At 42.8% G+C, this 15,168-nt stretch overlaps 1 protein-coding gene across 1 annotated transcript in view; it reads right to left on the reverse strand.

Moving 5' to 3' along the window:
* Nucleotides 1-15,168, reverse strand: part of CNTNAP2 (contactin associated protein 2) — a 1,889,175-nt gene that overhangs the window by 825,995 nt on the left and 1,048,012 nt on the right. The window lies entirely within an intron of this gene.

Consider the following 15,168-nt stretch of genomic DNA (forward strand, 5'->3'; position numbering starts at 1 on the left):
ACATGACAAAATGGAGCTCCAGTATCAACAGGATTTGAACAGCTTTGTTGACACATCAGCAAAGGTGGGATTGCCCACAGCAGAGAAGCTTAAGAAGATAAGCATGGCAATGGACAGAGCAGTGTGAACAAGTAGAGTGTCTGGCTGCAGAGACATGGAAGAGGAAGACCAGTGGAGCAGCTTTGGGACTCAGGAGCTGGGCAGACAAGGAACAGAAGAGTTGAATTAAATTTAGGGTGTGCTCAGGGCTGTGCTGCCTGGACTGGGGACAGACACTCCAGAGCTCTGGTCCATTTCATCCTGAGGTAGCTAATTGCTCAATGCCAATGGGCAATTAATAGCTTCTCTACTAACTTCAATGGGGTTTACTGTGCATAACTATTGCCAAGAGTATTGCGTCTATTCTAGACCCTGGTATAACTTACAGCAGTAACAAAACAATAATGTTTATTTGCACCCTATGGTCTTTATGCATTTTTAGCTCTTTAGTATTTTGGGCTAAAGTTTTCAAAGCTTTCAGACTTACAGTATTGGCACTAACCTTGCTCTGTTGAGAAGCTGGAATTGCCAATAGTAAATATTAAGCACCAGTCATGTAATGGACTCTGTATATGGGGACAATTGATCAGGGATTTAGCTTTCCAGGTTTAACACAGGGGGCACATGAATGGCAACTGCCAGAGCAGCCTTGGCTGTGGCTCAAGGTATAACATTTCCTCGGTAGGTCTCTGAATTCGTTCTAGGGTGACCTTAGTTTATAAAAGATTTCACAGCTCAAAAATCACCCTGGCTTTAGTAACTTAAAAACATTAAGTGATGGAGATGTATTTTTTAAGGCATTCTCATTTGAAGAACAGAAAGTTGCTTACAACTGTTAAGTTTGTTTTATACTCTAACTACTTTTGGTGGGTTGTGCGGGGGATTAATGATAGATTCAAACAGCTCAAGAACTATTACAATAGAATGGGTAAATTATACACATTTCAAAACTATTTTAAATATATAATAGTTTTATTGTAATATTTATGCAATTGTAAACGTTATTATAGCCTTGTTTATCACATCTCAAGTTTCTTTACTGCTTTTAAAACACATCATCAAACAAAAAGGAGGGGGAATAAATTATTCCTACCTACAAACAAACAAACAAACAAGGAAATAATACAAAGGGGAAAACCCCCCCAGCATGAACTGGGAAAGCAATACAAATCTTATTTAAAGCTTCACAGTTGATGCCATTGATAGGCAAGTCTGAAGTATCATTTATAACTATTATCTTATACTTAGTAAAAAAAACCCCAAAAAACAAAAATCAATAGTTTTTACATAATATTTCCCTTGGTTATACTTCTTTTGCTTTGAGTGGAAATTACATTTAGTAATTTGACAAACACTGCTGAACTTTTAATTGTTCATACTGACTTTGAGAATTAAGTAGATTGCATATAGTACAAGTTACTCTTTGACATTATAACTGAGAGGTGTTGAAAGTCTTAAGGATCATTTATGGAAATCTTGCTTTTTAACCAATTTCAGTTTTTATTAAAAATTATTCTTCAAACAGATTTGTGTGGTCAGATCCCCTAATCTTACTCTTTACTCTAAATTTCTTTCTGATACAAGGTTCAAGTGTACCGTTTTTACCATTTTTTCTTTTAAGATTTTCTGTTGAATTATATACATTTGGTGGTCTGTCATATGCATAATTACTAATTACAAGACAACAGCCAATAAATCATGAAAACATATTATCTTTGCATAATACTCTATTCACAATAACAACATTCTGATGCATAACAATGGCTGTCTCTAGCATTTTATGAAGATAAATCACTGAACCACACAACTCATGTGATGAATTATAATAAATAACTCAGTTTGCTGTCCCTGAAGACCCCATGACACTGTCATTTAAACATAGGTGAGCACAACTTAGTCTTCATTCCAACAAGGATAGTATTGCCACTGACAACTGTACTTCACCCATGGCCTGGAAATCTGTAGGGGACCCACAGAGCCAAGCTGTATTAGAAATTGTATTCTCACTCAGTTCATCAGCAGATCATTTCGCTGTTTGTCATCTACCCAGCACGCTTGATAGAAAAAAAAATTTAAAAATGCATGCACATAAAATTACTTCTTTTAAGCCTGATTGCTTATATAAAATGCACAACTTACAGAAAAGTTAATATAGCTATTAGCTTTGCTGTCACTCCTGAAAGGCCAGCACAGCAAGAAAAAGTCTGGTTGTTGAAACAGTGTAACTTTTGATAAAATATAATGCCCTAGTTTTGTAAGAAGGGGTTCCAGTTAACAATGGGAAAAACCAACAAACTAATTAACTACATTATGACCTAAAACTAATTAACTATATTATGACCTAGGAGAAGATTACTTTTTCTTTTTTTTTTTTTTTAGCAAGACTCATATAAACGTACAGTTTTTAGCAAAGGAATTCCTGTCACTTGCCTACACAATACATTCATTAAAAAGGAAGAAAAGATCATCAGAAGACAGATTACCTGTCTAATTAGTGCTCTTGCAGACTTATTATTTTTCCAATTCCCCAAAATTCAGCCCTAAATCTCAAAGTGTATACCATTAGATATCTGACAACATCACAAACTGGGTCTTTCAAAATGTAATGGAAAGTTGTGTGGCTTCCACTGCTTTTTACAAAACTCATGTTAAATGTTCAGAATCGCACACACTTGCTTTAATGGGAAGTAACTACTAGAGTCACCCAGCTTTTTCCACTTTGACATGATAGTCTCACCAATAAACAGTACAGGAAGAAAACAGTAGCTACTTCTCAGATCTACTAAAACACCACTACAGACCTTGATATATAATCTATGCCATTTCATGAAGGATTTGCTATTATATCATGGGGAACATTTCTTCTTTTTGAAGGATGATGAATTTTTAACCTCCGCTTTGATGATGGTTTGCTTGCTTAATCAATGACAGCTTGCCCTTTGTTTGATAAAAATTTAATACAGGTCTCTGTCTGAGCTCCAAAATATGCTGAATCACATTTAGACTGCATTGTGGGGAATAAAGGATTCCTTATTGACCTGGATATTTACAGTGCATGTAAAAAATTGTAGTAGGAAACTACAACTGAAAGAATTGCTCTGTATATTCCTTTTGTGTTGTTTATTTAAAATAACATATCCAGAAATTTATATTTTATTTTTCCTTAAAACTTTGTTTATAAATGGATTGACAGCTTAGGAAAAAAGTAAAGCCAACTTTGTAGTTGAAGGCAAGTCCTGATCCCTGTGCTGTCCTTGAAATGGGGGTGAAGGGAAATGGCATGGAGGCCCCCCCCCACTTCAGGGGGGTTCCAATCCACCTGTCCCACCCTCTAGTGCCTGCTGGGCAACTCTCAGAACAAGCTCCCTCCCCCACTCCCATTCTGAAGACAGTGCTGGGGTTTGGAAGTGGGAGGGATGGGACTGGGGGGAGAGCTGTTGCAAAGACCCAGCTGCTGTAAGATGCAGCTCATCTCCCAACCTCTGGGACCCAGCAGGGAATGTCTGCTGGATCCCAGGGATAGCTGTACTCATGGTACTTCCTGCAAAGCACGACGAGTTGTACCAGGGAGCTGCACTTTTGGTCTATGCCCAAAATGCTGTGTTATAGAATACTAATAATTAGTATTAGTAATTAGTAATAATTAGTTATACCAGCAGGCAGGGACCGCATCCAGGCAGACCTGGATAGGTTAGAGAAGTGGGCGGATCTGAACAGGATGTGGTTCAACAAGGACAAGTGCAGGGTGCTGCACCTGGGGAGAGGGAACCAGCATTAAGGTTATAGGTTAGGGGCTGACCCTCTCAGCAGCACAGAGGTGGAGAGGGACCTTGGAGTCAGGATTGACTCCAGGATGAATATGAGTCACCAATGCGACGAAACAACAGGCAGAGCCAACCGCACCCTGTCCTGCATCAACAGGGGCATCACTAACAGGTCCAGAGAGGTCTTGCTCCCCCTCTATGCAGCACTGGTTAGGCCACAGCTGGAGTACTGTGTCCAGTTCTAGGGGCTGCACTTCAAGAAGGACGTGGAGAACCTGGAGAGGGTCCAGAGGAGGCCACTCGTATGGTTGGGGGCCTCCATGGCCAGCCCTATGAGGAGAGGCTGAGGGACCTGAATCTCTTCAGTCTCCACAAGAGGAGACTGAGAGGGGATCTTGTGGCTGCCTACAATTTTATCAGGGGCCACCAGTAGGGACTGGGGGAAAGTCTGTTCACCAGGGCCCCCCTTGGAGTCACCAAGAACAATGACCACAAGCTGAGGGAGGATAAGTTTAGGTTGGATATTAGGAAGAACTACTTCACGGTAAGGGTGGCCAGAGCCTGGAACAGGCTTCCCAGAGAGGTGGTGCTCTCACCTTCCCTGGAGATCTTCAAGAGGAGACTGGATAGGCACCTGGCTGGGGTCCTGCCACCCCCAGTGCTCCTTCCTGCCCCTGGCAGGGGGTCGGACTAGATGATCTGTCTCGGTCCCTTCCAACTTATTGATTCTATGACTTGTTTATGGTCAAGAATTTGCTCAACACAACAGAATATATCAAATTAAAATGTACTCTATCTAATATTATGGCATATTTTTCATAGTCCCAGGGTAGGCTTATGCTACTGACAAAGTTTAGCCACTCCTCCAACTTAGATCTTTGTAATATTATATTTATTCTTATTTCTCTTTTGCCTCAAAAATCTCCACAGTTTGTGCGAAAGTAGTTCTAAACCAAAAAGAGGAAACTCTTCAGGGTTTTCATAGAAATTTCTTGCATTCAGAAAGACTATTCCTGCTGCATTAATGAGGTTGGTTATAATCAGTGATCCTGGTTTTCCTGGATTTAAAAAAAAAATAAAAAAAGTCACATATTCTCTGAGAAATAATTGCAAATTATCTGATAAAAAACCCCAACAAAATCTGTGATTAAAATGCAAGGCCACAATATATATAAAGTATCAGTTGAACACAATGTTTTCTTGATATATTTACAATTTTAAAGCAATTTGGAAGCCTACCAGTGCCTTGTCACAATAATAAAATATTCTAAATGCCTATAAATTTTTAAATTTTATTTTGGGGTTTTTATCATGGAAAATCACAGATCCCTCTGCCCCCTTAGCTTACAGAACACAGATCCAGGCCCCTCACTCCCAAGCCATAGCTCCCCAGCTCTTCTGGCACTGCTCACTCCCCTCCCCAATCCCCCGAGCTCTGCTGATGCCCCTCACTCCCCCACCACACCCCCTGGCCCTGCTAGTGCCCCTCACTCCCCCCCCCCATGTCCTCTGGGTGCTGCTGATGCTCCTCATCCCCCACCCACAACCCTCTGACCCCCTCCAGGAGGTGGCCCCCAGCTGCCAGTGCTATGGGGCCAGGGACTTGGGTTTGCAGCCCCCTGCCCGCCAACAGCAGAGCTTGAACCCTGGCTGCCACCTGCAGGAGGCTGCGTCTGCTGCTGTGGAGTGGAATGTGTAGAATGGAGCCTGACTTCCCCTCCCCCTGCTGCCTGCCCACTGTGGGCTTGGGTGGGGAGGAGGAGACTCCCCACCACTGTGCACACTCCCAGGGAGACAGGGGGGGACCTGTGCCCCATAGACCTGTGTGCAGGGTGGGCAGGCCTGCCCACTGCAGGCTCAGGCTTCCCACCCTGCTGCCCTTCCCTGGGGCATCCACAGCCCAGCAGGTGTGACCCAGCACTGCAGGGCAGAGTGGGGCTACATGGGGAAGCTTGTTACTGCTGTGAGCTCCATGCTGCCCTGGCAAGGTGTCCTCTGCTGATGTGGAAGTTGTGGGGCAGCAATGCACAGCTGTGCCCCTTTCTGCAGCAGGGCAGGCAGGGGACATGTCACTAGGGCAGTGTGGAGCTTACAGTGGCAATAAGCTTTCCTATGTGGCCCTGCCATGCTGGGTTGCACCTCCTGGGCTGCTAGGCCCCAAGGGAGGGCAGCAGGGTAGGGAGCCCAAGCCCAAAGCGGGCAGCCTGTGCCCACCTCTGCCCATGCCCCATGCACAGATCTGGGGGGGCATGGGTCCCCCTGCCCACCCGGGCCACCCCTCTGACTTACCTGCCAGAACTGCTCTCCGGGCTACCTGAAGGCCATGTGCATGTATATGCACATGGCACCCCCTGCCTGACCATCCTCCTCCCGCTCCCCCTAGCCTGTTGCAGGCTGGAACTCTGAAAGCCTGCAGAGAGCTCTTTACAAAAGTATAAAATCCAGGAGGTTTTCTGTTAAAAAGAGAAATCCATGTTTTCTTGGGGTAAAAGGGGGAATTCTTTATTTTTCCTTGGGAAACAGAAAACCTGACCCCTGGTTGTGATAAAGTTGTTAGGTTTTACATTACAGAAGTGAAATTAAGCTTGCATTTTGATAAAAAAAATCTGCAAGTTGAATCAAGATAAAGAAAATGGAAATGGAAAGATTTAATCTGAATACCAGTTTGAATTCTGATGCATTTCTTTTTTTCATTTGCAGCTATTTGAAAATACTGCAATCACTGCTGGCCTTGCTGATAGTAAAAAACAGCCTGACCCATTATACTGCTAAGACAAGACAGTCTGCAACTCCTTATCATTAACACTGGAAACAGACTCCTGATAGACAAATTGCAGATTTCCAGTCAAATTCAAACTTCTCCCTTGCTATTAATTTTCAAATAAACTTATAGCATGGCACAGTGAGGACAAAACTAGAGATCAAGGGAGCAGCATATGAAATGTGATGTTCCACAGCATGATAGTTGTACAGTTTGGTCAAAAAAATTGTCAAAAAAATTACCTAACCACCACATAGCAAATAAGACAGACATTCTAAATCTGAAAAGGAGAAAGCAATCACTCAAAACATAAAGTCTTCTAAAGTTTTGCATATATAAAATGTACAGGAAGAAACCTCTCAAAGACATAAGATGTACCCTAGAATATAAGAAAATGTAGCATTAGAAGCTGGACCAGTGATTTTATAGGCTTAAAAAAAAGACATGGCAAACACTAGGGAGCAGTGGAGAAGAAATGCACCTAAATAGATTTCTTATAAATAATAAGGAAATGCTGGGGACAGTAGCACAACTACGGGTGGGCATAGGAACTACCAATTTAAAGGGGACACAAGATTGGCAGCTGCTGCTAGTCTTAGCAGTCTGCCTACTGCCCAGTTGCTGCTCCTGCCCCAGGTACACAAACTGCTTTTTATGCCTCTGGTGAGAGAATCCAATATGCATAATGTACATTACTATATCATATGTTTTTATTATCAGCAGGACGTGCATGAAGGTCTTTTGGAGAGATCACATAAATGGGGTCTAATGATATAAAGCTAGGATAACTGTGGCATGAATCATCTCCTAAGGCTCAAACAGGAAAAGCAATCATCTGGAAATATTTGTTCAGTGGTAAAATGACAAGATTAGCTATATCAAAGACTGGGTCAAAAAGAAAAAAAAATAGTACAATAACATGACTGATATTTATTTTAAATCCTCTGCTTTTGCCAGTGAATGGGAAACAACTGATGTGACTAAGGATAGGTTTGCAAAATAAGATCATGATGTAAGACTCACTGAGGTCAATGGGAGACTTTCAGCATTAGGTAAATTCCTTCTAGACTAGGGGTGCTCAACTTCCAACTCACAGGCCAGAAGTAGCCCATGAAACTGGAATGAATAGCCCATCACCAACACATCAGTGAACATTCCTGCCTCTCTTCCCCTCTTTTCCCCTGAATCTGAATTGAGCAAGTGGGGAAAGGAGGGTATGACCTACAGCAGACTTCACCTGCACTGATATGCCAGTTAGCTCAGAGCTTTCAAACTCTCTGAAGTGCAGGAGCTGTGCACTACTCCTGTCACTCCCCCTTCCCTCTCACTGAATTAAGCAACAGGAAAAGGACGAGACAAGCAGCAGTGGGGGTGCTAAACCTCCAGGCTCCAGTGTATTGTTAAAGGCCTGTGCTCATGGGTATGTCAGCATGAACTTTGGCTTGGAGCTACAGCTTTTGTGCAGCTCCAGAGCCTGTGAGCCAAGCACCACCACAACTGCTTGTCCTCTCTTTTCCCTACAACTCAATTCAGTAGGGAAGGGGATGGAGAGGCAAACAGCAGAGACAGTTCAGCTCCTGCACTCCAGAGCCCCATGAAAACTTTGTAGCTGAAAGGAGAAAGGCATTTGCGATTGCCCTTGGTAACTGCACATATGCACAGCACAAGGCTAGAACCCCCCCACCCCCCACCATTTTTCAAAGAAACCCCCACTGCTCTGTGGCAGAATATTAGGGCTGTATGAAACTTCAGTCGCTGATTCAATTTGGCAAAGATTCAGTTGGATTTGGTGGCCAAATCTGGGAATCCAGATCAAATCAGGAGACCCTTTAATCTCTCCGAATCAAATCAGTACCCTCCAAAAAGATTCAGAAAGATTTGGCGATTCGGACATAGACACAGCTTTCAATGTTTTTTGTACATACCTCAAAGTACCAGACAGCTCGTGAATGGTGGGGCAGATGGATCGGGGGGTCCCCAGAGCACTTTGCAGCAGACCCAGAAGTGGACCAGAAGCACTTCCAGTCCACTTCCAGGTCTGCCAGGGAGTGCATAGGCTCAGCAACTGGTGCCCCCTGAGTCTTGGGGGGCACTTGGGGTCCCCCATGGCCAATAGCCAAGCCGGTGAGGTGTGGGGCACGAGGCCCAGCACACTCCTTGGTGGACCCAGGAGTAGACAGGAAGTACTTGCCACCGAGCATGCGGGGAGCACCCCCCGAGCCCGCACTCCTGTTGGATGCTCCATCCATCTCAGCATCACAGCATTCATGACCCATGCCTTGAGATATGTAGAAAATCATTTAAAGTTGTGTCTATGATTCTGTATATCAGCATCGAATCTTCAGATTCGGATTCGGCTGAAGGAAATCGGGGACAGTGATCCGAATCAATTAATCACATCACTGTCCCTGATTGGGGCTGAATCCAAATTGAATAGGGCCCATTTCACACACCCCCGCAGAGCACGGTCCCCCTGTCACTGTGACACTGATAGGGCACAAAGAAGTGTGGGGAGCTGAGGAAAGGTATAGTGCTGCTAATCTAGGCAATTTCCATCTGGCCTCTCTTTTCACAGTCCTCAGACTCCATATTTTCCCACCAGCCCTAAGAACCTCGAAGCCAAACAGCTCCTTATACATTAATGCAAACTAATAACTCATCAACTTCAGACCTTGCTGCAGAACTGGGTACTGAGCCGGACACCTTACTGCTTGACCTCAGTCCAGCTTAACCCAGACAGTTTCAATTTTCCTCTCCCATTCATGGCAGATCCTTAGCAAATTTAAATATTTTTATAAAAAATAAAATAAAGCTTGAGAATATTGAACTTTTTACTTTGTTTTAATAATCCTAAAATGACTACAAGCAGATATTTTCCTTTGTAATATTACTTAAAATACTTGATATTAGGATAAACCAAAGTATAGAACTCTCTCTTTTTTATTTTAATGTGACCCTCAGGCCACTTCTAATTTTAAGATTTGGCTCAGTTCTTAAGCACCACTGTTCTGGATGACAATCTTTAGCAGCTTTTGTTTTTTAACTTATTTCTTAGTGGACATTTAGCCACACCTTAAATCCAACCTGATACTGTCACCAGAGATAAGTGAAAGTTTGCAGGACAAGAGGCTTGCCTCCAGCTGATATAATGGTGCCCCTTAGGAACTGTTTTTACCTTGTACCACAGTGCATCGACAGAAGTGGCATTTGTTGCACAACTGGCCCCTTGAAAGCACTCTAGAGCTATGCTCTGACAGAAGTGCATGGCTGCAGAGCATTTTAAAAGTTCCCCAATTACATGAAAAATTAACCTTCATTACAGGAGGGTTGAGATGAAGATGCTCCAGAAGGAAGCACCTTCATAACTTCTGTAAGTCCCTGTGTGTGAGTAGAGCTGGGCTGATGCAGTCCACTCCTGTTTCTGGAGCTGTCTGCAGGATAGGAGAGGGAGAGTGAGTGGGAGGGTGTAGTGAGCTGGGGTTTGCCCAGCCTGAGCTGGAGCAGGGGCAGGTGGATTGGAGCCTCCCATCCAGCTCCCGCTCAGACTGGGCAAACCCCAGCCTGTGGCTCTCTCCTCTCTGTCTGCTTCCCTGTCCATCCTGCACACAGCACCAGAGCTAGGAGTTTGGAAGGCAGGAATAGGGGAGACAGGCTGCAGATAGGCAGCTCCTCGGCTGGATCAGCTCCAAAGTGAAGCTTAATCATGCCCCCTGCCCCTTCCTCTCCCAGACCCATCAGTGAACATCTGTTAGGTTGTGTGTGTGTGGGGGGGTGTAGGCTAACTAATAGCTTTTATGTGAAGCATCATGAGTTAGAACAGGGAGGAGCATGTCTATCAGCTCCTACAAAGTAAATATTCCAGTGTATATACTCTCCACATTTGTTGTATTCTGAGAACCTAGGAGTGCAACAGGGGAGGAATGTCTTAAGCTGCATAAGTTGCCTAATTGATGGGCTTGGGTGCACACAAATCAGGAGCAGCTGGTTGGGGCTTGTTTCTTTGGCAACAGTCGTGGACTTTGCAGGGAAGCAGAAATGCAGCTAAACACATGGAAACATGGGAGCCTCCATGCCTGGCTACGATAGCACCTTACTTCAAGGTGCAGTCTATGTGGCCCTCACTCAGTCCAAGCCTCTCTCTCAGTATCCTCATCTGACTTAACTGTGAGGTCTTCAGTGTTTGGGGCTGCTGGGATAGGGCCTTCTCTCCTAATGACAATGTACTCTCTATGGCTAATGCTCCACAGGGTCTTCTTCAAAGTACAGTCCACCTGTAGTTTCTACAACCAGGGTGCAGCCTCCTCTGGCAGGAGCTCCCATCCCTCACACTGTCAGAGCTCTTTTGCCTATCCATGTGAAGGCCCTGTCCCTTTATCCCTCCCAGGGCACTCCAGTCCAAGTTGCCACTCTTAGAGGGTCTTTTCCCCTTCATAGTAGGGAATAGAAGCAAGACAGGCACTGTTACAAGCTCCTACATTACTTAAATACTTAGGGAAATTGGTCCTATGAAGGCCAAATATTAAAGGGCAGTACCCCCAGTAAGTTTTCAAAAGCATCCACATGCTTATCTCCTATGGAAACCATTTAGAGTTCTTGACACAAGTATTTTTGTAAAATCCCATCAGGTGGCAAAAATCCTTGAACATTACGGCTCTCGAGTTAGACATTGTAATGATGAGCTGAGCAATATTTAAACACCCTTAAAAATTACCCACTGGATATGGATCAGCCCAATTCAACAGATGATCCATAGGAAAAAGCAAAGAGCTCTTAACACTACAGAAGAAAAATATTGCAAACAGCACACCAGCATGCACTGTCCAATACTAGTCTTCTTGCAAAATATATTAAGAAACAATAGGCCATTAGAATTATTCTGGTAAAGAACCCAGGGAAATGTGTCTGGCTTTCTTTATTTTCTTCCCTGGTAGGTTTAGATCCTGTGCACTGACAAGAAGAAATGTTCTGCAAAATCCAGTTTATACAAGTCTGAGATGTACACCCTATGACCCTTATCTCCTCTCTTCTCTTGTTTATCTAGTTCATTTGCTAACCCAGAGTTCTAGTTGAAAATGAAGTTTCAGTGAGAAGGATATATAGCAGTCTACAGCAGAATCATAAAAATGAAAATTTGCTGCTCATAAGGAAACAGATCAGCTCAGAATTTAAACATGGGCTTGAGATTTGATGCAATAGTTTTCTGCAGACAAATGCTTTAATAAAAGACAAACACAAGCAGTGGTTAATAACTGGTGTCCCCTTCCCCGTCTTCCTTTGCTGTGAAATAATGATTACATTTAACAATAGGTCAGAACTCCCTGTTTTGCTCAGATAATTGATAGGGCTGTAAAATCTTCTTTATTAAAGCACAAATTTCTTCAGGAACTGAATCATGGAGTGCGATGATCTACAGCCTATTCTTTATTAGGAAGTGGCTTTCTACCATACAGCTGGTTTTATCCTATACAGCACACTGAGCCCTCTTTGCCCCACAACATTGGCTCATCCGTTTTCAGCATGGGGTGCTTCCTATAGCATCAGATTCTTAAGTCAGATCTCTCTCTCCGTCTCAGTAATGGTGTGTATATAATACAGGAATCAATAGAAATGTGCACTTGGTTAAGGGACAAGCTTTCTCAGGTGACAATAAAATAGCTTAGTACCAAACTGGATTCCTTTAGCATGTCTTTAAAGTTAATGGGAGTTTTTCCTGACACAGAATCCATCTTGTAGTCATTTAACAAAACACAATTTACAGAAGCTATGCAGAGTCATGATGATTTTGATGGACATTATTCAGCTCTTTGAATATACTAGCTTCTATGTTCTCAATTTTCCCATCTCGGTCTATTTCATGTCTCTTTTATTCATGTCTTCTGTCAAGTTATGACAGAAATTATCATATTTAAATTAATGGCAGTTTGCTTTTTCACCCTTGTTCTGATCAAAGAAATAGGATTCTTCAAGAATTTAAATTGCCACAATCTTTAGATCTTTAAAGTCCCCTCCTCCCTTTAAATGAATTATTAGCCCATTGCACAGAAGAGAAATGTATATTAACTCAAAGAACTATGGTTTAACTTAGTGAGTCTTAACTGCCACTCACAACAAATATCCTCAAAATTGCACATGGATATAGGATTGATTGCTGCACCTGTGATCAACACATGAAGCTCCCTTCATTTAAATAGGAAGGACCTACTGTTAGGGCATGCTTTAAGAAGGTCATTGATTCTGTAATATTCCAGAGATGGATCAGTTAACCCCATGTACCATAACACCCACGTGCAAATGGTGAAAAGTAATTTAGTGAGAAAAAGAATGAACATGAATGAGCAAGAGAGTGCAACAACGTGACTTAAAATTAATGGAATGCCATAACTAGCCTATTAAATGATGCTTGTCCTTCTCATTTGAATCTGCCATCAGCTTTTCTCCTCTGATCCCTTTTACACTTCTAACTGGACATTAATTAGAATGATAGCATCTATATTGTTAGGCTTTAAATCCAACATTACGATCTTCTAACTTAAACTCAGCCAAGGTTTGAATATCCACTGAAAAACACAATACTAACAAGCCTTCCAACAGTGCCTCTGAGAAATGAAAAACAGAACTATACAACATTTTCCCAGGTTCCATAAAAACACAATGCCTTGTATCGTGTAGGTTTCCTCATCTCTCACAGTTAACTAATAAACTTAATTTCCCTAAGTGTGCCAAAATACTTGATGATTCTGGTGCACAAACACAGATGTTTGAGCATCAGGTGTTTTATAAATGAAATTGTTCTTGTTAAACAAAACCAGCCCAGTTAATTTCAGTTCTTCTAGAAAGTCAGTGAAACAAAATAACAGTTGCCAGCAGACAACAGCAGTAGGCAAAATATATTCATAGGTTTCACAGAGAACATTTTACACAGAAGGGTAACAAATAAAGTGCATATGAGTTTATATTTCTAAAACCAGTTTGGAGAGTATTTATTTTAATTTTCTTAAGATTGTTTGTATATCCCATACCCAATATGTAAACTCCCCTTCTTTACATTACCAAATTTTCTTGTTATTAAAACCATTGTGATCATCAACTGTATTACAGTCCCAATCTAGAGCAGGGATGCTTTGTGCTTGGTAATGTACATACATGCAGCAACAGACATTTACTCCCTGAACAGGCACATAAATAGTCAAGACAGAGTAGAAGAACAAATTGGTCTCACTGTACAAAGAGGAACATGAGATTCACTGAGATTAACTGATAAAAACCACCCAGAAAGCAAAAAACTGAATAAAGGTCTTGAGTTACAAGTCAGTATCTCTACCCCAACACAATTTACATTGTCCTTTTCCTTTCCTGTATGTAGCTTATTTGATGCTCCACAGTCTGACAAATATATAGTAACCTGTAGGGGCAGAAGTGGGGAGGCAGGTGCAGATGGTGGGATACATCATCACATACCAGAAATATATTTTTCTCAAATGAGAAAGAAACAAGATCTACTAATACACTAGAGCCCTAGCGCCATATTAATCAGCTTACGATCACAGCAAAATCCAATTATTTGCATGTAGTGATAAAAGTTAAATGTACATCTCTTATGCAGATTCATAAAACAAAGTCTAGCCTTCTTGAGAATCTTGAAAGTGCATCCAACACTTTACTCTTATTCATTTCAACACCTGAGCTAATATTCGCCTGAGTTAATGTTACCACACCTGAGTTAAAGTTTTGAAGATAGAGCTAAAAAAGAGTCTGCATGACTGTAAAATAGAAAACAGATATTACTGGGAATGGCTAACAGACAGTAAATGAGGAAAGGATAGTTTAATCAATGAAAATCAAGACCATTAAAGAGGACAGGGTCATCAATATCTGTGAAGTGATGAGAAATTACCAGGAGTGAGGTAGATTACAAAGAGTAGGGACCTACTTAAATTGTGGTGAGATAAAGGGTTTTTCATGACATACTTGCAGCACGCAGAGGCAATTTCATGGACATTGCACAGCAGCCCTGCCCCTCAGTGCTGATTGTTGGAGAGGCCATGCCCCTTGGCACTGATTGGCAGAGAGGCCCCAGGGTGGGGACAGGATGAAGGGGTAGCCGCTATCTAGATTTCATAGTTTCATAGTTAGTAGGGTCAGAAGGGACCTGAGCAGATCATCAAGTCAGACCCCCTGCCGTGGCAGGGAAAAGTACTGGGGTCAAATGACCCCAGCAAGGTGATTGTCAAGCCTTGTCTTAAAGACCCCCAGGGTAGGAGCCAGCACCACTTCTCTTGGAAGTTGGTTCCAGATCCTAGCCGCCCACAGAGTGAAGTAGCACCTCCTGATATCTAGCCTAAATCTACCCTCTGCCAGCTTGTGACTGTTATTCCTGGTCACTCCTGGTAGAGCTCGGGGGAACAGGGACTCCCCCAGTGCCTGCTGGTCCCCTCTGACTAGTTTGTAACAGGTCACTAGATCCCCCCTCAGCCTTCTCTTGTGCAGGCTGAACAGGTTCAGGTCCCGTAGCCTCTCTTTATAGGGCCTGCCCTGCTGCCCCCTGATCATGTGAGTGGCCCTCCTCTGGACCCTCTCCATGCCGTCCACATCCATCTTGAAGTG

This window comes from Crocodylus siamensis, chromosome 5 (genome assembly GCF_052110815.1).
Source record: "Crocodylus siamensis isolate JL-2025a chromosome 5, ASM5211081v1, whole genome shotgun sequence".
Classification (NCBI taxonomy): domain Eukaryota; kingdom Metazoa; phylum Chordata; order Crocodylia; family Crocodylidae; genus Crocodylus; species Crocodylus siamensis.